Source organism: Ambystoma mexicanum, chromosome 11 (genome assembly GCF_040938575.1).
Source record: "Ambystoma mexicanum isolate Mex_15411 chromosome 11, UKY_AmexF1_1, whole genome shotgun sequence".
Classification (NCBI taxonomy): Eukaryota; Metazoa; Chordata; class Amphibia; order Caudata; family Ambystomatidae; genus Ambystoma; species Ambystoma mexicanum.
Window position 1 is genome coordinate 1,049,927,215 of NC_090934.1, and position 27,026 is coordinate 1,049,954,240.

A 27,026-nucleotide genomic window follows, 5' to 3' on the forward strand; every position below is an offset into this window, starting at 1 on the left:
AGCATTTTTATGCCTAAGCCGTACAATTTCTGAGACAGTGTTTTGTCTGATGATAGGTCATCCCAGAGGTCTTGAAGCTCTGTTTTTTCTGCTTTGGGTAAGTAGGCTGTGACATATCGTGCAACTGCAGTGGAATTGTCAGCAATGTACTGCACATCTATATTTGCATTCCATAGCAGGGCAATGATTGCATTGTAATCATTGATATATTTTGCTTCTTCTGTTCTTTTATGTAATATGTGTTCTTAGGTGATTTACCTTTAACACTATGGGCCTCATTCTAGGTTGGGCGCAAAGAGATTAACGACACCGGTGCCGGTAAACCCTTTGCACCCTATTCCGAGGTCCCTTAGCGGGTCCCTCCTTTAACGCCTGGTCTGACCAGGCGGTGAGGACGGGACCCGTTAAGGGACTTCGGAGCTAATAACGGTACCGCAATTTGCGGTACCATTATTAGCACCTTCCCCATTCCCATTGAGCCCCCTATGGGGGCTCAATGGGAATGGGGAATGGCATATCCAGTGGGGACTTACCAGTCCCACAAAGGTCAGACTACACCGGTAAATCCCCATTGAACGAGACCGTTGCCGGTACCGTTATTGGTGGCAGTCATGACGCTAATAGCGCCATGACTACCACAAATCACGGAATGAGGCCCTATGTCTAACTGAAGACATGAAGTTGTTTACTTGACCTGTTGCTGTAACTGGTCTAGGGAAACAAAAGCGGCATTTGGTATAGTATTTCCCTTTGTTTTTATATTTACAACGACAGTATTTCCCATGTTTGTGTCTTTGAAATTTTAAAATTTGTGCATGAAGATCACTATTTGTTGCTTCTGATGGAATTTCACAAGTGACATATTTTTCGATAAACTGTAAAACAGTGGCATCACTGTCTTGACCAAATTTAGGAGCATCTTTAATCCATAAAAGCATGTGGATATGTGGTGCTCCTTTGGCTTGGTATTGTTTTCTCCAAAAGAAGTGTTGCACGTCTCTGAGGGGAGGCACAGTTTTATTACAAATAAAGTGTAGCATAGCAATGAAGTGATGATGGAAATATCTTGAAACATTAACAGGATCTACAGAGCAAAGTTCTCCAGGTGTTAGTATATCTATGTTTGTTTTGTTTTTGTTTGATATTCGTAGGAAATCATGTCAATCTTCCCATGCATATTCTGCACAACTTAATGTAACATTGGGCCAAGGTTTCTTATCATACAACGTATATCTCCGTGATGTCGGAACCAGTACTCATTGGTACCATGCATCTTTGCTAACAGATTTGTAATGCTTGATTGTAAAACCTCATCTTTTTCCAGCACTTTTTGTAGTAATTGTGTAGCTGACATATTTTGAAAGTGGGTACCTGATTTCAATGTGTGTGCAACTTCGTAGCATAGAGTTGCTAGTTCACTTTCAAAGAGTAGATGGAATATGTATTCCACATTTTGTCTAAATCTGGGATCTTCAGAATACATTTGTAACAAGTGGTATTCTGATGCTGTTATCTGAGTGGTCTAACATCGTACCTTCCTCCTTTCCCAGTAGGAAAGAGTAGAGGAAAAGCATGTGCTTCTATATTTTTTTCCCATATGGTGATTGTTGATCCTTTGGTTTGTCGCAATTGTTACGTTTCTAGTGCATCATCTATGGTGTCTTCAGAGTGTAATGGATGAATTGTATAATGGTCTAAAATATTGGATACTGTAGCAGGATCTAGAAGTTCAAATTGACCAGTTTCTGGTGACTCATAAATTATTTTGTTTCCCTCAGGTTTTCTTCAATATTCATTTCTTTGTAGTATTCAGTATTGTTTTTTAGATATTGCAAGGCTTGTCTAACTTTATGTAAGTCTACGAGTTGTTGCCAATTTTTGTTGTCTTTTGTAGGTACACCATTTACTAAAACAATTAAAGATTGCTCTATTGGACGTTGCACTCCTAGAGTGTGTACATTTTCTTTCAGATCTAATGGTAAATAAACTTCTTTGCCACAAATGCCTTTCACTAATTCTGAGGGAGGTAATTTTGCTGTTTTTGGTTGAAGGCGTATTATTGCTTGAAATGGATGCACTGTTTTAATTATGATGCTCTCATATATATTGAGTTGTGGCAAGGGTTTTGGTAGTGGGAATAGTTCTAAGTTATTTGTGATAGCACGTGAAGGAGTTTGGTTGTTGTCAAGTTTTGCAGTGCAGTAACTGCAAAGTATTAAGGGGTCATTTATTTTGTATTTATTTTCTGCTATAAGGTAGAGAGCTAATTCAAACCATTTGGAATCTTCATTGTCTTCTATTTTGTATGTTATGTCTACAGTTTTTGTATTAGTTTTATAAAAAGTTCTGCGGCAACACACACACACATGGCTTGGTACTTCAGCGGATGTACTTTTAGATTTTAGTATTTCTTTTTTGTATGTGTGTAGTAGAAGGTTGCCATTTGTAGAATTGTTCCTAGTCTGTTGTAAAGCTATTACATTTTGTAAGTGGCTTTTACTTCCAAAATATTTTCTCTGGATATGCTCTATTTCTTCAATTAGGTCTTTGGCTGTATCATGCAGAAGATTGTTATTTAAATTGTCTAATGCTAAAGCTGGACTTCTAGCGTAGTACAGTTTATGGACTAGATTTTTTATAGTTGAATGATGTGTTGATGTCATTTTGATATGATGGAAGGTGCTTTTGCAATTGGTTCCTGAAATGCAGGCTAATGAATGTCCTTGTAGTAGTCCTGTGAGTTTGCGCACTGGACAGGTATACATATTTCATAGATGTTTCATTTTGAATTTGTCTTTGCCTTTTACATATTGATTGAGGAACTGGCGTAAAGATTTGAATTTATTTTTGTCAATGTTACACATTGACGTTCACGGCCATTTGTATACTGGACGTTTTGATTCAGTCTGATGGAGAGGTGATACTGAGTTTTCTGGGGATATTTTTGTGAGCAGCGTTTCTTGTTCCATAATGGTATTATTAAGTTTGAAATTTGGTTCTGTGCTCGTGGTGTGACTCCGTTCACCTCCACAGATATTTAAGAAGTTATTTTTGTAGACATTCTGTTTATTGAGAAGTCTTTTTTTGTAATTTAGTAGTTAGTTTTGTTAGTGCTTTCATTCTGTTTAACACTAAAATAAATAACTTCCTTTTGAGAAGGATTGCACTATGAGAGCTTCTAAGATTAATTTTCTACGGTAGGTTTTAAGGGTTGTGCCTGATTTCTCTCTCCGGTTTTTATAAGATTCTGAAGGACTCTGTGGCGGAACATTTTTGGTAAAATACTTTTTTTCATACGGTTACTTGCCACTACATCAAGTTTATAGGAGCAGTGTTAGCAGTGGTGGTAGCTGATTTTGAAAGAGGAGGCAACATTTTTTTACTGGAAGCTTGTTTTGTTTCGCTTAATGACTCTATTAGGGGGCCAATTCATAGAATTCGGCGCACAAGTGGCGCACGCGGCTGGCGCACAGTGTGCGCGTGCGGTAGTCTGCGCCAGCCGCGTGCGCCGAAACACATTTCCGCGCACAGCGTATTCATGGATTCCAGCCACCAAAACCAGCCGTGGCGCACAGTGGCGCAGCGACCTTGCAGCAGCGCCAGTTACGCCCCCAAGAACGCCTTCCGCGCAGGGAAAAGCCATCAAAATCCCCAATCCAGCGCAAAGGGCTGCGCTAACCCTGTACCAGCACGGCAAGCGGGCTACGTGTATTCCAGGGGTTCGCGGGAAGTTTCACACGCGATTTCAGCAGGGTACGTGTATTTCAGGGGTGCGCGGGAAGTTCCACACGCGAATAGCCTGGGCGCGTGTATTTCAGGGGTTCGCGGGAAGTTTCACACGCGATTTCAGCAGGGTACGTGTATTTCAGGGGTGCGCGGGAAGTTCCACACGCGAATAGCCTGGGCGCGTGTATTTCAGGGGTGCGCGGGAAGTTCCACACGCGAATAGCCTGGGCGCGTGTATTTCAGGGGTGCGCGGGAAGTTCCACACGCGAATAGCCTGGGCGCGTGTATTTCAGGGGTGCGCGGGAAGTTCCACACGCGAATAGCCTGGGCGCGTGTATTTCAGGGGTGCGCGGGAAGTTCCACACGCGAATAGCCTGCGCGCGTGTATTGCAGGGGTGCGCGGCAAGTTCCACACGCGAATAGCCTGGGCGCGTGTATTTCAGGGGTTCGCGGGAAGTTTCACACGCGATTTCAGCAGGGTACGTGTATTTCAGGGGTGCGCGGGAAGTTCCACACGCGAATAGCCTGGGCGCGTGTATTTCAGGGGTGCGCGGGAAGTTCCACACGCGAATAGCCTGGGCGCGTGTATTTCAGGGGTGCGCGGGAAGTTCCACACGCGAATAGCCTGGGCGCGTGTATTTCAGGGGTGCGCGGGAAGTTCCACACGCGAATAGCCTGGGCGCGTGTATTTCAGGGGTGCGCGGGAAGTTCCACACGCGAATAGCCTGGGCGCGTGTATTTCAGGGGTGCGCGGGAAGTTCCACACGCGAATAGCCTGCGCGCGTGTATTGCAGGGGTGCGCGGCAAGTTCCACACGCGAATAGCCTGGGCGCGTGTATTTCAGGGGTGCGCGGGAAGTTCCACACGCGAATAGCCTGCGCGCGTGTATTGCAGGGGTGCGCGGCAAGTTCCACACGCGAATAGCCTGGGCGCGTGTATTTCAGGGGTGCGCGGGAAGTTCCACACGCGAATAGCCTGGGCGCGTGTATTTCAGGGGTGCGCGGGAAGTTCCACACGCGAATAGCCTGCGCGCGTGTATTGCAGGGGTGCGCGGGAAGTTCCACACGCGAATAGCCTGGGCGCGTGTATTTCAGGGGTTCGCGGGAAGTTTCACACGCGATTTCAGCAGGGTACGTGTGTTTCGGGGTGCGCGGGTAGTTCCACACGCGATTGGCCGGGGTACGTGTGTTCCGGGGTCCCGTGAACTTTCACACGCGATTGGTTGGGATCCACGTGTGTACTGTCATCACGTGCAATGAGGGATACTCCCTCGCACGTCACGTCACAGACGCGCTCACGCGCTGAGGGCCTTTGGTCCAATGAAAATGCGTATGCGTGCAGACGCGCTTACGCGCTAAGGGCCTTTCCTCGAATTACACGCTGACGTGCAGAATTTTCACGTGCCAAATCACTCCGTATCAAGCTGGCCACGCGTAAGCACACGGAAGACCACGCTCCTGCCCAGAAGGCCGAACTACTGCCCCCCAGAGCCCCGAGCACGCTCCCACCTGCCATCTGCTGCTGCCTGACTGCCTGCTGCCCACGTGCCCTGCCATTCGCTGCCTGCACATCAGCCAGGGGTGCTGTTGGTGTGACCACCCCTGCTGGAACCAAAGACTCCCGACTGGGATTCCATCGCTCCACAGCCCAGCCCCAGGACCCAGTTGCCCACCCACTCCTGCCTCTGGGGTTGTCATGTCGGGGCAAACTCCATCTGTGACCACTGACAACCCCCGGCCAGAGAGGCAGAGGGGCACCAGCTTCAGTGCCACCGAAGTTGGTGTCCTGGTGGAGCAAGTCCTGGGGCAGTATGATGCCCTCTTCGGAAGTTGCCGCGCCGACAAGGAAGGACGGACTCGGATCTGGACTGACATCGTGACTGCCATCAACGCGGAGGGGGTGGCAGTCCGCGACTTCCAACATGTCAAGAAGCGCTGGGAGGACTTCAGGTCCAGGACCCTGACCAAGGCCCGGCGCCTCTTGAAGGCAGCGGATGCCAAGGGGCGCCGGGGCCACTTGTCGGAAGAACAGATGAGGGTCCTGGAACACATATCCCCAGCGCTCCACGTCCAGGTCCTTGAGAGGCAGACCCGTCTGGAGTCGAGCGGTGAGTGTACATGCATCCTGATTGTGAGCAGTGCGTGTGGTGATTGTTCAGTAGTGTGCAGGTTGCACATCTGTTTGTATGGGGTCGAGTATGGGTGCGGGTGTACAGGGCCGTGGGGCTGACACATGCGAGGGCTGTAATGTGTGAGACATGGATGGTGCCTGTGTGTGTGGGCTTGCATGCCAAATGCAGTTGTGTGGGCACACAAGTTTGTATGAATGTGTATGTGAGTAGACATGTCCGTGATGTCACGCATGTATGTTGTTTTCAGCTGATTGTATCAGCGCTGTGTACATGTGCATGTGTGTGTATTTGACAAGGGTGCAACAGTGATGCAACATGGATGCATGTGACAGCGGTATGTGGAAGCCTGATGGGCAGATGTGACATGGATGCCCGTCTGAACACTGCGACACTTAGCAGAGGTGTACACATGCATGCAAGTGTGGTGGTGTGTGTACATGTGTGGTGCACTTCCTGTGTTGCATGTGATGTCTGGCTCACCTTTGGCTGCTGATGCTGTTGTATGTGTATGGATGGTGTTGGCAGTTGCAACATGGCTGTGGTATGGCTCGTGTGTGCAAGTTGTAATGACATGTGTGTTGGGGATTGTGATGACATGTCAGAGGTTTGCCAATGCCACTCATGTACAACTGTCATGTGTGTATGTGTACATTGTACAGTGCCCTGATGCCTGTGTTTTGTTTCTCCCTGTCTGCAGCGTCAACTGATGAAGAGGGCGGAGAAGGTGCTGTGGAGCACAGCGGCGGGGATCCCACCGCCAGCCGGAGACGCAAGGCCCGGCTCCCCTCCCAGGTTGTCATCTCGTCGGGGAGTGAGGAGTCCGGTGCCGCGTCCCAGGCCGCAGCTGCCGGGGGGAGGTCCAAGAGGCGGAGGTTGCAGTTGGACTCCTCGGCAGCAGAAGGGGCAGCTGGGACCCCACAGGGCCCAACGGGGGAAGATGGCACAGAGTCATCCAGGTTGGTGGGGGGTTTGGTGGAGGAGGAGGCCGTGCAAGCACCGGAGACGGGGTCTGGGGGTGGGGATCCCACTGGTGCTAGTGGTGCAGTGCAGGACCAGGGACAGGAGGCAGCACAGGCCGCCGCGGAGGTGCCTGTGTGCAATCCTGTCCCTGATCCTGTCCCTGCATCATCTTGCACCAGCAGGGATGCCCATGTCCAGACCAGTTTTCAGGCAGGGGATGAGCTGACGTCAACTGGCCTTCCTCTGCCTGCGGACGTGGCTATCCAGGCCCGGGTTGAGCCTGTCCTGGCTGGAGTGGCGTTGCGTCAACGGGCCATGCGAGGTGACCTGCAGTCTTTTCATGAAGAGACTGCAGGTCATCTCGAATGGCTCGTTGACCACGTCGGCCTGCTGGGACAGGTCACCCAGGCCGGATTCCTCCGTCTGATGGGGCTTGCCACGACCCCCTCCTCAGCTGGACCCCCTACGCGCCAGTCGTCCTCTGTGCCATCTTCCCACCCATCAGTCACCTGGGTGCCCTGTGGAGCTGCCTCTGACGGTGCGGCCAGGCTGGTGGAGGAGGCATCCCTGCCACAGTCGGGAGTCGGACGTCCAGCAGGGGTGGCCACGTCAACGACTGCACCCCAGCCGGCGGAGGATGTGCAGGCAGCAGGAGGCAGTGCAGGGGCAGAGGCACAGCAGCAGCAGCACCATGGTGGGAGCCATGAAGGCTCGGGGCCTTCGACATCGGAGGGGCAGGCATCGGCCGGAGGGCAGGAGGACCCAGGACAAAAAGTGTCTTCCGTGTGGCAGCGGTTGGGCCACGCCATAGATGCGGAGCGGCAGCGGGCGGAAGAGGCACGGCTCTCAATGGTCAGGGCGGAGAACTCCATGCAGAGGGCCCTGAGGCGGGTCGAGTGCCTCGAGGCAATCCGCAGGGCTTTGGAGGTGGACACGTCGACGGCCCTGCGGACCCTCGGGGCCATGGAGGAGGACCGCCTCCGGGACATTGAGGAGGAGTTCGATGATGCCCTGGCCCGGCACATCCAGAAGTGAGCCGTGGAACTAGCCCGCTGCCCTTGTACATAGTTATGTAGGTAGTGTTAAGTTTCATTTTTGTTTTTATTTCATTTGGACCTTTTGGACATTGGCCACATTTTTGTATATAGTTTTTTTTATTAGTTAGTGTAGTTAGTTAGGTTTCCTTTATTTTGTTGGGATGATGGACCCTGGCTTCTTGCATTGTACATAGTTGTGGACTTGTACATACTTTCTTTTTTGACATTATCCATGGATCAATGGCTTATAATTTTTTTTTCACATTGGATTTTGTTTGGTGGACATTGACTTTGTACTACATTACTTTGGATTTCTATATTCTTTAATTTTTTTCTTTTTTTGAACGGACATGCTTCTTTTCATTTTTTTCCATTCACATTTCTGTTTCTTCATTTTTGTTTCTATTCATCTTTCCTTTAATACATTATTTATTTGTTGCACTTCAATGTGTGGTGTCTCATTGTTTTCATGCATTTCATGTTATGTGTTTAGAGAATCACTGACACCCATTGGGTGTATGTGAGGGACATGCGTTTGTTTTGGAACTTGCAATTGGTGTTCTATGATGTAATTGCAGAATATGAGTGGGTGGATGCAATACTCGGGTGGGTGTTTTGCATTTGGGGGCTGACCATAGAGACCAGGGATCTGGACTGTGATGACATGTTGGGTGGGGAACATGAGTTGGACATGGGTGGGGGCCTGCTGGAGGCTGCCCCTGGTGGCTGGGGGTTGGGGGTGGTGGGAGACATGGGTGGGGGCCTGGTGGAGGGTTCCCCTGGATGCTGGGGGGTGGGGGTGGTGGGAGACATGGGTGGGGGCCTGCTGGAGGCTGCCCCTGGTGGCTGGGGGTTGGGGGTGGTGGGAGACATGGGTGGGGGCCTGGTGGAGGGTTCCCCTGGATGCTGGGGGGTGGGGGTGCAGGGGGACATGTGTGGGGGCCTGCTGGAGGCTGCCCCTGGTGGCTGGGGGTTGGGGGTGGTGGGAGACATGGGTGGGGGCCTGGTGGAGGGTTCCCCTGGATGCTGGGGGGTGGGGGTGGTGGGAGACATGGGTGGGGGCCTGCTGGAGGCTGCCCCTGGTGGCTGGGGGTTGGGGGTGGTGGGAGACATGGGTGGGGGCCTGGTGGAGGGTTCCCCTGGATGCTGGGGGGTGGGGGTGCAGGGGGACATGTGTGGGGGCCTGATGGAGGGTGCCCCTGCACTGCTGGGGGGTGGGGGTGGTGGGAGACATGTGTGGGGGTCTGGTGGAGGGTGCCCCTGGATGCTGGGGGGTGAGGGTGCAGGGGGACATGTGTGGGGGCCTGGTGGAGGGTGCCCCTGGATGCTAGGGGGTGGGGGTGCAGGGGGACATGAGTGGGGGCCTTTTTGAGGCTGCCCCTGCACTGGTGGGGGGTGGGAGTGGGGGGAGACATGGGTGGGGGCCTGCTGGAGGCTGCCCCTGGTGGCTGGGGGTGCAGGGGGACATGCGTTGGTGGGCAGTAGTGCTAGTTGATATGTGGGTTGGCTGGTGGGCATGGCCATGGTGGATGGGGTGCCTGCAGGACATGTGCTGGGTAGGCCCCTGTGGTGTGAGCCACCTGCAGGGGCCGTGGAGGGTGTAGAGGGTACACCTGGGAGGACCCACACGTGCAATTCACGTGTGCTACTCCCCGCGCACCCCCGGAATCCACGTACCCCGCTCAATCGCGTGTGGAACTTCCCGCGCACCCCCGTAATACACGTACCCCGCTCAATCGCGTGTGGAACTTCCCGCGCACCCCCGTAATACACGTACCCCGCTCAATCGCGTGTGGAACTTCCCGCGCACCCCCGAAATACACGTACCCGCCCAAATCGCGTGTGGAACTTCCCGCGCACCCCTGGAATCCACGTACCCGGCCAAATCGCGTGTGGAACTTCCCGCGCACCCCCGTAATACACGTACCCCGCTCAATCGCGTGTGTAACTTCCCGCGCACCCCCGGAATACACGTACCCCGCTCAATCGCGTGTGGAACTTCCCGCGCACCCCTGGAATCCACGTACCCGGCCAAATCGCGTGTGGAACTTCCCGCGCACCCCTGGAATCCACGTACCCGGCCAAGTCGCGTGTGGAACTTCCCGCGCACCCCTGGAATCCACGTACCCGGCCAAGTCGCGTGTGGAACTTCCCGCGCACCCCTGGAATCCACGTACCCGGCCAAATCGCGTGTGGAACTTCCCGCGCACCCCTGGAATCCACGTACCCGGCCAAGTCGCGTGTGGAACTTCCCGCGCACCCCCGAAATACACGTACCCGCCCAAATCGCGTGTGGAACTTCCCGCGCACCCCTGGAATCCACGTACCCGGCCAAATCGCGTGTGGAACTTCCCGCGCACCCCCGTAATACACGTACCCCGCTCAATCGCGTGTGTAACTTCCCGCGCACCCCCGGAATACACGTACCCCGCTCAATCGCGTGTGGAACTTCCCGCGCACCCCTGGAATCCACGTACCCGGCCAAGTCGCGTGTGGAACTTCCCACGCACCCCCGTAATACACGTACCCCGCTCATTCGCGTGTGTAACTTCCCGCGCACCCCCGGAATACACGTACCCCGCTCAATCGCGTGTGTCACTTCCCGCACACACCCGGAATACACGTACCCCGCTCAATCGCGTATTTTACTTCCCGCGGCGCCACTTTTTTGATGCGCTGGGACTCTACCGCCTGCCTTCGTGTGGCGGACGTGTTTCAGCTTGTGCGCGGCTTTGGCTGTGCGTGGGTTTGCCCTATTCCATTCCATGAATACGTGTGGTTCGTGTGCATGTGGGCGTTACCTCTGCTTCCGTGCAGTGCATCCCCAGTTACGCCCTTATTTTCGCGTGTTGTTCCCCATTCCGCGCGTTACGCCCCATGTCCCGCCCACTTTCTGCTGTGTGCGCTGAGGTTGTGCGCTTTCACTGTGCGCGTCGCGCACCGTCGCGCACGCCTTTCGCGATGTTGCAGTGACTTGTGCGCCATGCACGGGTTTGGCGCACATCCCGCGGTGGACACGCGCAGGGACTTCCATGAATCGCACGCGTGCGCGTGCGCCTGTTTTTTTCCGCTTGCGCATGCTTGCGCATGCTTGCGCCTGCTTGCGCTGGGATTTTCGGCACACGTTTGTTCCATGAATCGGCCCCTAGATCTTTTGTTTGAACTTTTTGTACAAAATCAGCTAGAGATTTATGCTTATTTTGGACACTTTTATTTTCATTTGCTCTACTTCTGCGTTGCTTTCTACGGACGTGCTTTTTGGTAGGTATTCTTTGGGGTCTGTTGAAAAAAAAGAAGGTATGGGTTGGGCTGTTCTGCAATGTATTTGTGCTATGTGCATGAGTGTCTGAGTATGATGGCAAGGATGGATGTGGTGGTGTGTGATTGTGTATTGGGCAACTACACCTAGGTTGGAAGACTATTCTTGTATTTGTGTGTTAGTATACTGGGGTTCAGATGACAGTAGAAAGTAAGCTAGTGGTGAGGAGAAGCACTAATACTAAATCTAATGGTATAGAATTAAAACAGTTCCTTGTTCTGCAATACTAACATTCTAGGGGCTGAGTTATGTAATATGTGCGCCGGAAAACAGGGATTTGTGCACCATTCTGCCTGCAAATCCTTGTTTAACAATTGAGGATTTTTTTGGCAGAATGGTGCACAAATGTCCATTTTTCAGTGTACAAATTCCATGAATCAACCCCACAGTGTGTTTGAGTAACAGTAAGAATATTTTGGTAGTATTTTACTTACTTTTTTTGTTTGGAATGAGCAGGATTATTCTGAGTTGTTGTTTGTACTTCAGATGCTGCTGCTTTTCAGGGGAGTGGTCTTTACTGCAATTGTAAAAGAAAGAAGTTAGTAATTTCGTGTGTTTATAGCACTGATGTTAATTTAGACATTGATGTTTATGTTTTTGTAGTAATATTCTTGTTTGATAACTGAACATAGTGTGTGCATGCAGTTTCCTTTGACTATGCACCCATGACTCTAGGCCCTGGCCACAACTACCGCAGCATATCAAACCCATAGATCACACCCATAGAATCAAACATTATAACTGGCTATATGGGCTACTGCATTTTTTATGTTGCAGCCTTTATATTTTACTTACAATATGTTAGACAGTTGTGTGTGTAAAAAAGGAATTTAGATAGGAGACAGGTTTGGAAGTGACAGTTGATTATAGCAGATGAGAAAAATATTAGTAAGTTCATTTTATAGGTCATACAGGTTAAGTGGTAGTCATTCTGTTTATATGCATTTATAAGATTTGTACATGTACTGTGCTGTGCATAAAATATGCATACCTGTGGTTTGTATTCATGCATGTGGATATGCATGCAGCTGCAAGTAGAAATCTTGGAGACTTGTACATTAGTTTTGTAGTAGGTGCTTTCCAATGATATGAGACTTGTACTCAGAGTGATCAACAGTACATTTGAAGTGCTGAACTCTGATGATGGAGTTAGATGTAGAGGTCTTGGATGTGATTGGTGGATGGCTGTGTGACTGCTTAGCTGTATCCAATGAGGGAATGGCACACAGAGTGAAGTGGAAAGGGTAGAAGGGCTGTCTAAGAGTTACACGGTCCATGGACACCGCAGCTGTTTGCAACAGGGTGTGTCACATCCGGGGTTTTCCAGCAAATCCAGCATGGAAAGGGGACTGTAGGGATTACCCAATCAGGTGTTGAGGTTGTGGATTTGTGTTGAAAGAGATTGTGTGTAGTGAAGATGGCAGAGGTGGAGAAAGTCAGGGTGTTGGTGTTTGGAGATATGTTTGTGCATGGTTTACAGCAGTATGCTCAATGCAAGCATGTGGAAAACAATGTTGATGTTAAAGGAGTGGAGGTGGTGTGGAGCACTGTGCCTGATTGCAATGTACAGGGAATTGTACAAGTTTGTGAAGATATGGGCAGGATGAACAGTCCCCATGTGGTAGTTTTGCACTGTGGTGCTCTCCATTTGGGCTATGTCACTGCCCCTACTTTGTTGGCTGATTTGGAACACTTGGTTCAAGCAGTAATGAACATCCTTCCAAATGCCAAACTTATTTTTTCTGGATTAGTACCTAGGGCAATATGGGACAATAGTTTTGTTTTTTGTCCTCAGCAAAACATTTCTAGGTGTGCAATCAACCGAGGCATGTGGGCTTTCATGCTTAGAGATGGTATGTTCTTCTGTAATAATGAGAATATTGATTCCAGTAATGCTGTTTATTTTAAAGAAGATGGCATTTCTTTAGCTTTTATGGGGAAATGCCATGCTGTTCTGGAATGTAAGGGTTGCTTTGTAGAAGGTTATGTGAAGATTTTAGGAGTAAAATTAGTAGAAAAAAAAGAAAAAATATAAAATAACAGGTCTGTCAAGCATTGGCAAAACAAACAAAAAAATATGGCTCTTTTCAGAGCCAACCTTAAAGTGGAAATGGGGAACACTACTTAAATTTAAATTCACCACGCTCAGATTTTCGATATGTCCACGGACATGGCGGTAGTCCGTGGACATTGCCTCTTACATACGGGGATTTTGGGGTGGAGAGGCATGCAAATGAGAATGAGCAGAGCAAGGAATTGGTCAATAAAGTTTACTTGGTGTGTTGTGTAAGGAGAGAGTTTGTCAGAAAGTCTTTTTTCTTAGAGAAGAACAGATAGCTATGGCTGTGTGTTTCAGAAAACAGATTATCTGGATTTTGGGAGACTCATGGATACATTGGTTGGAGTTACATGCAGAATGCTGTGGAGTAGCTGCAGATCTTGGATTCCCTTATGTGGAAGTGCATTGGCATGGACTGCGTGGAATTAAGTGGCTGGACTTGGTACCTCTCTGTGCTACTTTGGAGACACAGCATCATCCAGACATAATTATAATTCATTGTGGAGGGAACAGTTTAGGATATGTGTCTGGAATTTCTTTGCAATTTGCAATGAAAGAAGGACTTGGGAAGGTCATTGACATGTTTCCAAATTCTCCAGTCATTTTTCTCGTATTGCGCAGAGGCAAATGTGGCTGCGTCCTTCTTCATTTGGTCCACAAATGGAGAAAGTGAGGCGCAATGTCAATAAGGCTGTTTGTGCCTTTTTAAGAGATGTTGCCATGTCCTCTTTTCCCAATGAAAATATTATGTTTTGCATTTTGCAGTGGGTGTTGACCATTTGAAATTTTTCAAACACAAGCAAACACCACCAAAAGGCTCTTTTCAGAGCCACCACTTCCTCCCAGAGAAAAGTGCAATGGTTATGATAGGGCAGCACCCCAAAATTTTAGATGTCCGCGGACTTCTAAAAAATGCACAGGGCCCTGCTCCGTTTATTTGACACTTCTATTTTTAAACAGTGAAAGACGGCTCTGAAAAGAGCCTTTTTCGGCAGGTTTTTGTTGTTTTATATTTTTTTTGTTTTTTTACACATGACACACTAGGAGAGGAGGAGAAAGGAGAGTAAGGAAGGGACACCAACCACGGGGATGAGAAAGGGCAGGTGGAGAGAGGAAGATGTAGGGTGGGCCTTATTTAGGTAGGTAGCAGACTTTCTCATGCTCCTTGACCACAGTCTCGAAAGCACTCCGAAGACTCTCCTCCCTGCAGAGTACTGCGTCGCAGTACATACACAATATTTTGACCCTCGAAAGGTAAGGGTCAACAGCATCATGGATGGCCTGTGAGGCAGCTGGAGGGATGTGCTGTCCCACAGGAGTGTCTCTTGTGGTGACAGGAGGGGAAATGGAGGATGTTGTAGAGGAACTCAACCTACTACGTTTATCACAAGGTACAACCTTGTGAACGGGCCCACCGTGGAACGACCTTAGGTGTCACTTCATGGATGTCGTACCAAAGCTGTACGAACCAGGCCTCCCATGACTCAGCACCATTTTGCACTGGTTGCAGGTGACCTTGTTCGCACGTGCTTTTGGTACATCATCATGAATGGTAAACAACCGCCACACCCAAGAATCACGGCGAGGGCTGGTAGTGGGGACTTCCATTACTTTTCCCCCAAATATGTTTTCAGTAGCAACTTAGTAAATTCAAGACTTGACTATTGCAACAGTCTATTAGTCGGGACTTCAAAAGGCAACGTATTCATTCTCCAAACATCACAGAACGGAGCTGGTAGAGCCATCTGTGGCTTAGCCAGGACTGAACATGTGACGCAAGCAAGAAAATGTTTGCATTGGTTGCCAGCGCACCATTGCATTAGTCACAAAGTCCTTTCACTCACATATACATGTGTTCATGGCATTGCACCGATCTACCTACAGCAGCATCTGAAAAAGACTTTAAATGCATGCTTTCTTCTCTCTAACGCACTTGGAAATCTGAGGGTACCCCATTCCAACCTTAAAAGATTTCCGGGGCCCTTGTTATGATGCATGTGCGCCTAGACTCTGGAATTCAATCCAGCCAGATTTAAGAAATATCCCAAATCTTGCCAACTTTAAAAAAGTCATACAAATGTTCCTGTTCAATTCTAAGGACTGTATATATATTTCTATGCTGACTTATTTTTGATTCAGGCGTCCCCCTACCGTTATGTTCATCCTTCTTCCTTGTCTTCTGTTATATGTGCACACTGAGGCCTTTGGGCGTGTGGCGCACTACAAAAACCAAACAATAATGATAATAATAATAACATTGGGCCTCATTACGAATGTGGCGGTAAGGCAACAAGGTTATTACCATACCGCCACATTACGAGTTCTGCTTGCAGGTTCCGCTCTGGACGCCTGGTCGGACCAGGCGTGCAGAGCGGCACCCACAAGCAGAACTCGTGATTGCACCAGCACCGTTATAAACGGTGCCGGCACAACCATGCTCCCCACCCCCATTCTGCCCTATGGGGCAGAATGGGGGTGGGGAGCATGGTTGCGCCGGCACCCGCGAATGGGCAATTACCGGCCCATTCAACTCGTAATGGGCCAGTAATGGCCCATTCATGGGTGCCGGTAGCGAGTTTGTCGGTAGCCGTGCCCTTATTAAGGGCACGTCTACCGCCAAACTCGTAATGAGGCTCATTGTGTCTCTTCTACTGAGCTATCTAGTGACCCCCATTCCTTCCCTCTCTTATCCTGCACCATTCACCAGCTCCTTCTCTCCCTCTCCATTTCTTTCTCTCCTGTAATCCTTCTCTCTCACTGCCTCTTGTCCCCTTCCCTCTCTCTTCCTCTCACTTTCTCTCTCACTCTCTTTCAATGTTTCTATTTCCAGTATGTCTCCTATTTTTACATCTCGTCTCTTCCTCTGTCTGCCATCGTCCTGCACTTTATCCCATTGCGCCACTTGCTCCAATTCGAATATAGCCCAGCAATAGTTCCACTGGAAAAGTAATCTGCATGGATATACTCGGCCGGATAAGCAAAATATTTTAGAATCAATGTAAGCAATTGTTGTGTGAGGGGGAAAACAGGAAACCACTGCTAAACAGTTAAGAAAAACACCAAAAATCACATTTAGAAAACAAACACTCAAAAATTAAATCCACAGGAATAATTTTCAGGCTTCTGTAACAATTATGCAGCATGACACAGGGTCTTGTTTGTTAATGACATGTTCATTTATTGTTTTAGGCACTATAATAAATATATAAAGGGTCACTTTAATGTTGATTGATATTCAAGCTTCCTATCCACGTCTCCTCAATCTTCTCAATCCACAAGGCAGATGAAAACGGATAGTTTTAGTGGATAGTCCCTTTGGGAAGGTGATAAAGGTTTTTGCTGAGTGGCTGACCCCATTGAAGTCCACAGAAGGCATGGGGCTTACTGGAAGATGAAAGTAATTGATGTCCTCCATATGAGAGTGACTTGAGAAGTGTGGCCTTCTATTATATGGTTAAGTTATCTGGGAGAGACTCGACATTCTGCTGCACTCTTTAAATCAAGTGAACATTAGCTAACATGAGAGTTCCAAACCCACACTGGGAATGGTGCTTGCATAGTTGGCATTATCACAGAAAAACAGCAGAGAAGCGTTGAAAAACTGGGCCTAATTTACGAAGCTTTTTTCAATGACGTTTTCCCATTGAAAAACGGTTTTGTAAACCAGACCCCGTGTCTGCTTCAGGTCTAGTAGCACATATCAAAGGGGACTTGCTGACACATATTTGTAGTGTCACAATCTGACTAGCATGTCATGCTCCTTCTTTTAGTTGAAAAATGGTCTTTTGAGTAACCAAGTTCACCCGAAAACTAGTGTGTTGCCCAGATCCTGCTGGGACACTAGAGTAAGGCTGCAAGCAGCTGAACTGCTGACTTGTTTATTTGCTCTTTTCTTCCATGATGGGATTCCTTTAGGTAGTGTCTTAGGTTTCCAGTGCGATGGCCCTCTGCCTTTCTCACTCACACCACAAACAGAAGTCAAGCCAGACCATGAGGCACTGGCTCACTGGATCTCGCTCCCATCTGATGTGAGTGAATGTGACATCACACCTGAGATTATAGCTGGCCGACCACTTGGCAGCGTCCTACACACACCTTAATGAAAAACTCAAACATCCCTAAAAAGTGATCTTATCCCCCAGTTTCAGGGGATACTACAGGCAGCTCCTCTTCAATTGTCACTGATGTTGCCAATTAAAACGGTATTACCCAATTCGTTTGAATTTAATTGATCGTATGGTGAATTTGGCCGAATTTGGCCAGTACCATTTGATCGAATAACTTCAAACAAATTTTGTAAGCAATACTGAATATGTGGCGCTGAGGTTGTGGGGGTGTCCCCGCTCCCCACGTTTAGTAGTGATTGCCTTGGGGAGGTAGCAGGGGTGTCCCCCACATCCTGAGAACTGGAGGCAGGGCACGGGAAAAAAAGAGGAAAAGCAGCCCCTGCGATGTTGGATCCGACACGTAAGAGGGACGGAACAGACACTGCAGGGTCAAAAGGAAGAAGAGAAACAAAGGGTTAGTGTGGGGGGTATGCATTGGGAGTGGTGTGGGTCAATGTTTTGCCAGATTTGTGAGCAACAAAATTGTAATTACAGAGGAAATGCATTAAAACATGTTTGCTCTGAGATTTCAAAGCTACTGAAGGCAGAAACACGATGGGGTGAGGGGCGAGCTCTCATAGACTTTGTGTATGGACTTACCACTGCACAGTGGGGTTCACGTGGGTTTTTCTCACTCCCCTGTATTTCAGTCATGCAGTTCTTATCACCGATTGATCACACTTGGAGGTCTTGTCACTTGCTGCTTCTGTTGTTTGCACCTAAAAAACTCCCGAATTAAATGTCCGGTTGAAAACAATGAGACAAATGAATAAAACGTTTAGAGTCACCAATGACACGCCTGGCTCTGTGTGACTCCTTTCCTTAGGACAACTATGGAGGCAATTAAGGGGTGTAGACTTTGCAGTGAGGCAGCGGGACAGACCACATGCAGATGCCAGCTGCCCCATGCCATGCTTTTTCTCTGGGCAAGCAGACGGATTTGTCTCTTGCTTTCTTCAGCCAATAACTTGAAATTCGAGTCGAGCTTGATCCATCCACTTGGTCCAAGCCGACCTGAGCCATGCTGGACTGCCATTATCTCTAGCTGAAAGGCAAGGAGACCCATATCCACCATTATCTCTAGCTGAAAGGCAAGGAGACCCATATGTTTGTGATACGAAGCTACCCCAAGCCCTTTAGGGGGGTGTAGTATCCTCTTTGCTTATAGCGTGCATCTGCACGAGAGTATGCTCGTGCAGAAGAATGGAAGGACGAGATGGAACGGAGGAAAAGGACAGTTGGAGGAGAAGCGGAGCTGTGAAGACGCACACGTCGTGTCCCTTGTTTATTTATATTATTAACCTAAAGTATAATTATAAAACGTTTAAAGAATAAAATATATTTATTCATATTAACTTGCCCCTCCTTACTTCAATGGCGACGAATATAAAACAAAAAAAAAAAAGAAGACAATAGTGGCCGTTGAGAAGGATCTCCGGCCGCACTGCAGGTAGGAACGCGGTTCGCATCCCAGCCGCGCGAAGATCCTTTGAGAGAGACTGCTGGTCGAGATAATTTATTCACTGCTTTTGGGCCCCGCCCGGCGCACACCGCATTACCTGCTCTCAGAGGGGGGCGGGCCCAGCTGTTGATTTCTGGCCTCATTCACCGCCGCGTCCCACGCACTATAGACATTGTGTGCTCTCGGAGGAGGCGGGCCCAGCTCTTGACTTTGTTTATGATTTCACCGCCCACTGCCGTGTGCACACCCTTTGCCTGCCTAAATCTATTACGCATTACTCCGCGTCGAGTAATCGGCAATCCTCACTACTCCTCGTGATCTTCCTCTTCACAGTGGAAATTTAACATTAAGAAAAAAAAATATAAACTCACAAACTTACCTACGTCATAATCTTCATTACATCCTTCAGCGATCCTCATTGCTCCTCACACTCTTCCTCTTCACAGTAAAAAGGGAGAATATAAAGTACTCTAAATTGTACAAAATACAGACTTTAAGCTGAATCCTTGAACCGATTACATACAATCAAAATGGCCATGCAAGGAGTGCAACCACCACACATGTTTTTACCGGAAATTTGTGAACCTATACTTCCCTGGAAGCGATGTCTTAAAGCTTTTGAACATTATGCACATGTAGTTTGTGGAGTAAACTACAGTATGGAAAGAAAGAAGTCTTTACTATTACATTGTTTAGGGCCAGCGGGCCAAGAGAAATTTGAGGACTTGCCTGATCTCACAGAAGATGAAACAAGGGACATGAACATGTATGAAATTGCCATTGCCAAACTCAATAAACATTACGACAAGAAAATGAGCACCATCCTAGAAAGATACAAATTCGGAAAGCGAGTTCAAGAGAAAGAAGAATCTGTAGAACAATATGTCACTGCTCTGAAGAAAATGGCCCGGAATTGCAACTTCAACCAACAACTCGATGAAAGGATCAGAGACCAATTTATGCTTGAATGCAGGAGCAGCAAGGTCAGAGAGAGACTTTGGTCTGAAGATGATCCCACTCTCGATGTTGTACTTAGATTAGCCAAGGAAGTCGAGCACACAGAAACGTGTGTTTCTACCTTAGAAAATAGAATGAAGGACATATCAATCAAATCATCGATCAGTCTTGTACAATCAGATCAAGATGAAGAAATTGGAATAGTTAGAGGCAACAAGAAAAAGAAAGTGAGATCACAAAGAGATGGAACAATACCCAACACCAGCAATTTACGGCGAAGATCCTTCGAGAGTAGAGATGTGTACAACAACCAAGCCAATACAAGAAGACCTGGCAGAGTCGAATCTAGGAGAGGGAATAGACCCGACGTGATGAGGACGTCTACGTCAGGTGGTGAACGTCAAAACAGGAGCATGTTTCCCCAGGATGGTAGAGGAAGGACCAGACAAAGAGGATGTTACCGATGTGGTAGCCCAAGCCACTGGGCTGACAATAAGGAATGCCCTGCTCTTAAGATGATTTGCAGAAGGTGTGGGGGAAAAGGTCACATAGCAAGGTGCTGTAGGACAAACCCAAATGGCGAACAAGAACAATCCTCTAATTGGATTGGAGATGATGACGATGAAGAAGAATGTGTTTTCATGGTCACTGATGAAGACACACACATAGAGAGCCCCAGAGCTGAAATTGTTGTGAATGGATTTCCAGTCAATATGATGGTTGACTCTGGAGCGAAGTATACGCTGATACCAGAAGAGATGTGGAGGAAATGTGGCCCAGAATATTTACATGAAGTTGATGTAAAACCCAAGGCATACGGTGGAGTCAGAATAGAATTGCTTGGGTGGTTCGTCGCAAATTTAGACTTCAAAGGGAGGAAAGCAAGTGGCCGCATTTATGTATCTAAAAGCAGAGAGTCTGCACTCCTCAGTTGGACACACCAGAAATCGCTCAAGGTCCGGTTAGACCCTAATGCTGATGAAATGGTTTACCAAATCGATGGATCATACATGGGTGACATTCAGAAGATAAAGAGTGAAATATTTAGAGATGATGTAATAGGATGTTTAAAAGGTTTCTCACATTGGATACTGCTAAAAAAGGAATCAAGACCTGTGGCCCAGAAGCTCAGAAATGTTCCGTTGGCTCTCAAGAAGGAAGTCAAGGAGGAACTAACCAAATTGGAAATGCAAGGAGTAATTGAGAAAATTGATGCAGCGGAATGGGTTTCACCATTGGTCATTGTTAGGAAGACCACAGGAAAAATAAGAATATGTGTCGACATGAGAGAGTTGAATAAATGTGTGATTCCTGACAGACACCCATTACCCGATATACAAGAACTAATATCTACCTTGGGCCCTGCAAGGGTTTTTTCCACACTAGATCTCACAGCGGGATACCACCAAATTAAACTACATGATGATTCTAAATCTTTGACGGCTTTTATCACGCCAGAGGGGCTCTATCAATTTCGCAGGATGCCATTTGGGTTAATATCAGCGGCTTCAGTTTTTCAAAGGATAATGCAGAATATACTTGGTGATATGGAAGGTGTAGTTTTTTTTCAAGACGATGTATTGGTTTTTGCAGATGATCAAGATAAACATGATATGAGGTTGAACAGAGTTTTGCACAAACTACACCAGGCTGGAATGGTTTTGAGTGAAGCCAAATCGAAAATCAATAGAAAAGAGATTGAATATTTAGGACATGTAATATCTGGTGATGGCATTAGACCCAAGAGAGACTTGGCAGAATCTATCCGATCCATGAATACTCCAGACAACAAAGATCAACTAAGAACTTTTCTTGGAATGGCAGAATATTACGCCAAGTTTATAGAGAATTTCTCAGACCACACTGTCGAAATGAGGAGTCTAATGAAAATGAATAAGAAATTCATCTGGAGCAAGAAGAGTGAGAAAGAATTCCAATTCATAAAAAAGGCTTTAGCCCAAGCCCCGGCACTGCAAAGTTATGTTAGAGGCAGGAAGACTGTAATAACCACTGATGCAAGCGACGTGGGTTTAGGCGCATCCTTATCGCAATATTATAATGGACAAGAATTAGTAATTGCCTTTGCATCTAGGTTACTCAAAGCACCAGAAAAGAATTACGCTACAATTGAGAAAGAGGCTTTGGCAATCAAGTGGGCCATTGAGAAATTCCGGTCTTTTGTTTGGGGGGTACAATTCACCATACACACAGATCATAAACCTTTAGTGGAAATATTCAGTACCAAAGGTCTGGACAGGGTATCCAGCAGGATTAGGAGATGGGTCACAAGACTTCAGGAATTCAGTTTCAAAGTTACATACATTCCAGGTTCAAAGAACATTACAGCGGATTGTTTGTCTCGTTTGACCAATCTTAATGATGTTGAAGAAGATCTTGGAGATCATGAAGCCGTGTGTGAAATATCGAGCCAAGCTGTATCCAAGGAAGATTGGAGCGATGGCATGGTGAAGGATATTACTCTATTAGAAGTTGTGAAGATGGTCAAAGAAGGGAGATGGAAGAAGAATGAAGTACTTTCTCCAGAAGTAAAGGCTTTTTGGGACGTACGAGAAGAATTATATCTTCAAAGTGATTACCTCATGAAAGGAGACAAATTGATACCCCCTACCAATTTAAGAGAGAAGATTATAACGATGGCTCATGAAGGACATCAGGGCATTGTAAAGACTAAAAGACGAATCAGAAGCACATATTGGTGGCCCGGTTGTGATAGACTGATCGAAGACCGAGTTAGAAAATGTATCCTTTGCTCTAAGAGCGATAAAGTGTGCAAGGGTGCAGAATATCCAATGGTTTTGAGAGAGGTTCCTGAGAGTCCGTGGAGTGAATTAGCTATGGATGTGATTGGTCCTGTTTGGAGTGATGGGTGTGCTAAGTATTGTTTAGTAATAATTGACATGTTAACCAGGTGGGTTGAAATTGAATTCTTACCTCAAGTTACCACAAGGGATATTAGAAGGTTCATGGAAGAGGTGTGTGAAAGAGAGGGATATCCCAAAACAGTCCTCACAGATAATGGCTCACAATTTAAATCTGAGGAAATGGAAACGTATTTGAAAAGTAAAGCCATTTACCATAAATTGTGCGCCATTTACCACCCACAAACCAATGGCATTGTGGAGAGGTTCAACAGAGTGATAAAAGATGCTATAAAACTGGCATGGGCCAATGGAAAGGAATGGAAGATAGCAGTCAAAGAGACTCTGTTAGCCCACAGATTCACTCCTCACAGTTCCACTGGAGTCACACCATTTGAACTCAATAGAGGCAGGAAAGCCAATACAAACATGTCTCCTGGGTGGATGAATGACCTTGTGAGAAGTGAGAATAAAATAGAGATAGCAAAGGAAAATATTAGACATAGACAAATTGACAACAAAATAATGCAGCATGATAAAAAACGCTTTGGGAAATTACCTGAATTTCAAGTGGGTGGTTGGGTGAGGATAAGACTACCTGTGAATTTGAGAAGAGATGGTTGCAAATGGTCCAAGCCCGTGAGAGTGGTAGAGACATATTCCCATGCTATTAGGACCCAGGATGGCAGAGTATGGAACAATGAAAGGGTAATGGATATAAGTGGTCAATGTTGGGGAAGTCAGTTTGATGACTTGGGCGAAATGGATAGTGAGAGAAGTAGAGTTGGTACAACTGTTGGCATTGTTGATAGGAATGCGCGAGGTGAGGGTGAAGTGTTGAGCAGAATATCTAAGAGGGTTCCTTCCTTGGCAACAGATTCAGATGAGTATCAAGAAAGAAGTTACAGGATAAGATCCAGGTCGGGAAGAGAATCCAGACCACCAAGATATCTCTGTGACTATGTGGGATGATGAAAACCATGCCAAAGAGTCCTTCCATATAAAGAAGGGAGATGTGTAGTATCCTCTTTGCTTATAGCGTGCATCTGCACGAGAGTATGCTCGTGCAGAAGAATGGAAGGACGAGATGGAACGGAGGAAAAGGACAGTTGGAGGAGAAGCAGAGCTGTGAAGACGCACACGTCGTGTCCCTTGTTTATTTATATTATTAACCTAAAGTATAATTATAAAACGTTTAAAGAATAAAATATATTTATTCATATTAACTTGCCCCTCCTTACTTCAGGGGGTGTGACAAGCTTGGCGACAAAACCAATAGATGTTGGAGTCACGTTTGTAAGTCTGAATAGATTTGAGTAAAATGAAACAGTAAGGTGGTTGGTCAGGGGTGTGCTTTGTGATGGTCATTGTGATTGTCACTATTGGGTGCAAAGAAAACTCAGATTAGACTGGATATATTTACTCTCACGTTCTCCACAAGGTCAGTTCCCTGAAATGACTATTTCCTGCTTTTGTGACTCTGTTGCCAATATGATTGAACCAGGAGGATAGCTCACGGGAAACGTGCTTGTCTTGGAAGCAAGACAAGGCAGAGCATCACATGTTCATAGCCCAGTCCAACGTTTAGAGACAGTCTCTGATATTAAGCGCGTAATAAAAGATAAATTAATCAATTAATAGTGTGACCTTATACAAAGGGGTTCTCTGTTCACTGCGTCATTCAGAACGCAGTATCCCTTTCCCCAAAGGTTTTCTTAGTTCCCTGTGGGACTTTTAAGTCTCCCCGTTGCAGAACTTTACACACATGTGCTATGGGACCCGTAACTCAGTCTCGCATTATGCAGCGTTTCTTTACACAAAATGATTTCCCAGTTCGCTGGAGGAGATGTGCTTCAAATTACCAGTATGCTACATTTCTTTAAAGAAATGTTTTCTCGGTTTAATAGGGCACCTGTAATTCAGTTTCCTAAACTGTTTTGCTTCTTTACAAAAATGCCTCTAAGTATACTGCAGATTTGTTACTTAGGGCCCGATTCATGGAAAAGAGTGCATAGATCCCGCAAAGCCTGCACGCCAAGAACGACTCTGCTCGAGCCTGCGGGCATATGTTATCTGCGCACTCTTTGTGTTCATGGAATCGATCCTGCATAGTAACCCTATACACAAGTCGTGGAGGGAATGTCCCTGGTACGCCCCCATGCAAAGCAAAATCAGCCACGTACACCTACCTTTGCGGGCTCCTTGGGCGCAAACACATACACCCCGCTAATCCTGCATAGGGTGCCCCACAAGCAAGCCAGCACCCTGGTGACAATGCATGTGGTCCACCGTAACTGTAACCGGCACCTGAACCACATGCATACCATGAACCATAAATCGAGTTAAACTCTGGTAAAACTGTGTGCGAACTCCCGTAATCCATACCTGCACCCAACTTCACTGCATACACGCACCCCTAACTACAATCGGAACCCCGACTGCGTGCATGCACCCCTTACTCAAACATCCGATCTTACCTCTGCACATTGATTTCTATCCGCAAGTGTCTGTAAGCCTGCCTTCGGGTGGCGGATAGATTGGGAGCTTTGCGTGGTCATTTCTCTGACGAGAGGTTGCGTTGTCGTATCCATGAATACGCTTGGTTGTGTGCATTTGTGGGCGTACAATGGGCTGCCTGTTGGCTGTCCCTTGTAACGCCCACATTTTCCATTATTCTTCGTTATTTGGGTGCTCCGCCCCCTACTCTGGTGTCTGCGCAGGCCACGGCCAAGCTCTGCGTGGTGTCTCGCTCAAGGCACTTGGCTGCTCACAGAGATTGCCGGGCCTGCATTAAGTCCCTTCAAAGTATGAAAAAGTCCTGCATGACCTTAGTATGTCCAATATGACCAACAAATAGCATGTCTTTAAACAAATGGTTCCTCAGTTCATCGTAATGATTGTGGCCCTAATTCCCAACTTGTAAAGTGTCTTTAAACAAATGGATTTTCAGTTCTCTATGAGGTTTGTGACTCAGCTTCTTGTGCAGTTTCTTTGCCCAAATTAATTTTGGCTTTACTAGGGGGACTTGTGAGTCAGTTTCCCTACATATAACACTTCATAACACAAATGGTTTCTCTTTTCACTGTGGGACTTGTGGCTGTTTACCAAAATGCAGTACTGGATGTACTTATTTGCACACATGACCATTTAATTCACTTTGGGATTGTTACACTGACATTCCATTGTGCTCTATTTCTTGCTTCACTATTCTAAACAGTGCCTGACATGTTGTTTCTACCCAGATACCTCTGGTGACAACTTTACTCCTTAACTTGCGATTTTTCTTCCCTCCTCCCTTGGGGAGGATCACTGCCCTTCCATCAGGTTCGGACTGGCCAATAAGGCAATAGGGCAATGTCTGAACCGAAAACGCAAAATGCTGGTGTGGGGGATCAGTTTTTTGGGTGAAGGTGGACCACTTTTCTGGCAATGTGGGCCAGTTTGAGTTACTTCACTGTGCGTCTAGTAGTTTTGACCAGTGTTGCTGAATAAATATTCTTTAAAATGCACAATTCACATCATATTTTATCAAAAAACTCCCCCTTGGGTACTATTCAAACCGCCTGTAACAAATGTTATTTTATTTATTTTATTTGCATATGTATATTGCGCCAGCAGGCGCAGCATCGGACCACAACCACTAACACAATTGACATAGCAGATAAGACGGGACGGGCAGAACTGGAGGATCTATGACAGGAGCAGGCTATTCAGTTGAAGAGAAAGGTTTTTAAGGCTTTTCTAAAGGATTTCGGATCAGGGTCAAGTCTGAGGGCAAGTGGCAAGGTGTTCCAGAGACTGGCTGATTTGGCTGGAAAAGATCTGCTTAGGCACTTCATTGTTTTATCATAGCACCCGGTCTCAACCCTAACCTAAAAGAGTGAAGGGTTCTGGTGGGTTGGTATGGAGGAGCCAATGTTTTAAAATATTCTGGGTTGAGCCAAAAAGGCGGCGGTGTACCAGGGAGGCTGCTTTGAAAGCAATCCGTTCCCGGATCGGCAACCAGTGCAAGCTCCTCCTGAGGTCTGAGATGTGTGATCTTCTGGAAGTGTTGGTCACAATTCAAACTGCATTGTTTTGGGTCATCTGACATCTCGTAGGCAGTTGCACAAGTCTTATCTAGTTAGATTGGTAGCACATGCAACGGTGGCGCAGTTTATCTCGGAAATGTAGTGGCGGCTGTTTTAAAGGAGGCGTAGGTAGTAGTTGCAGGTGTGATTCACATAGGTGGTATGGGCATCCGCATTTAAGGAGGCCTCCAACTGGCCCCCTAAGGTTTTTACTATTTGTTGAGTTTTAATTACATTATCTTTCAGGGGGAAGCTACTGTATTCCGTGCTCAATTTGTCCCGGGCCTGTTTGGATCCAAAGATCATTAGCTCTGTTTTGC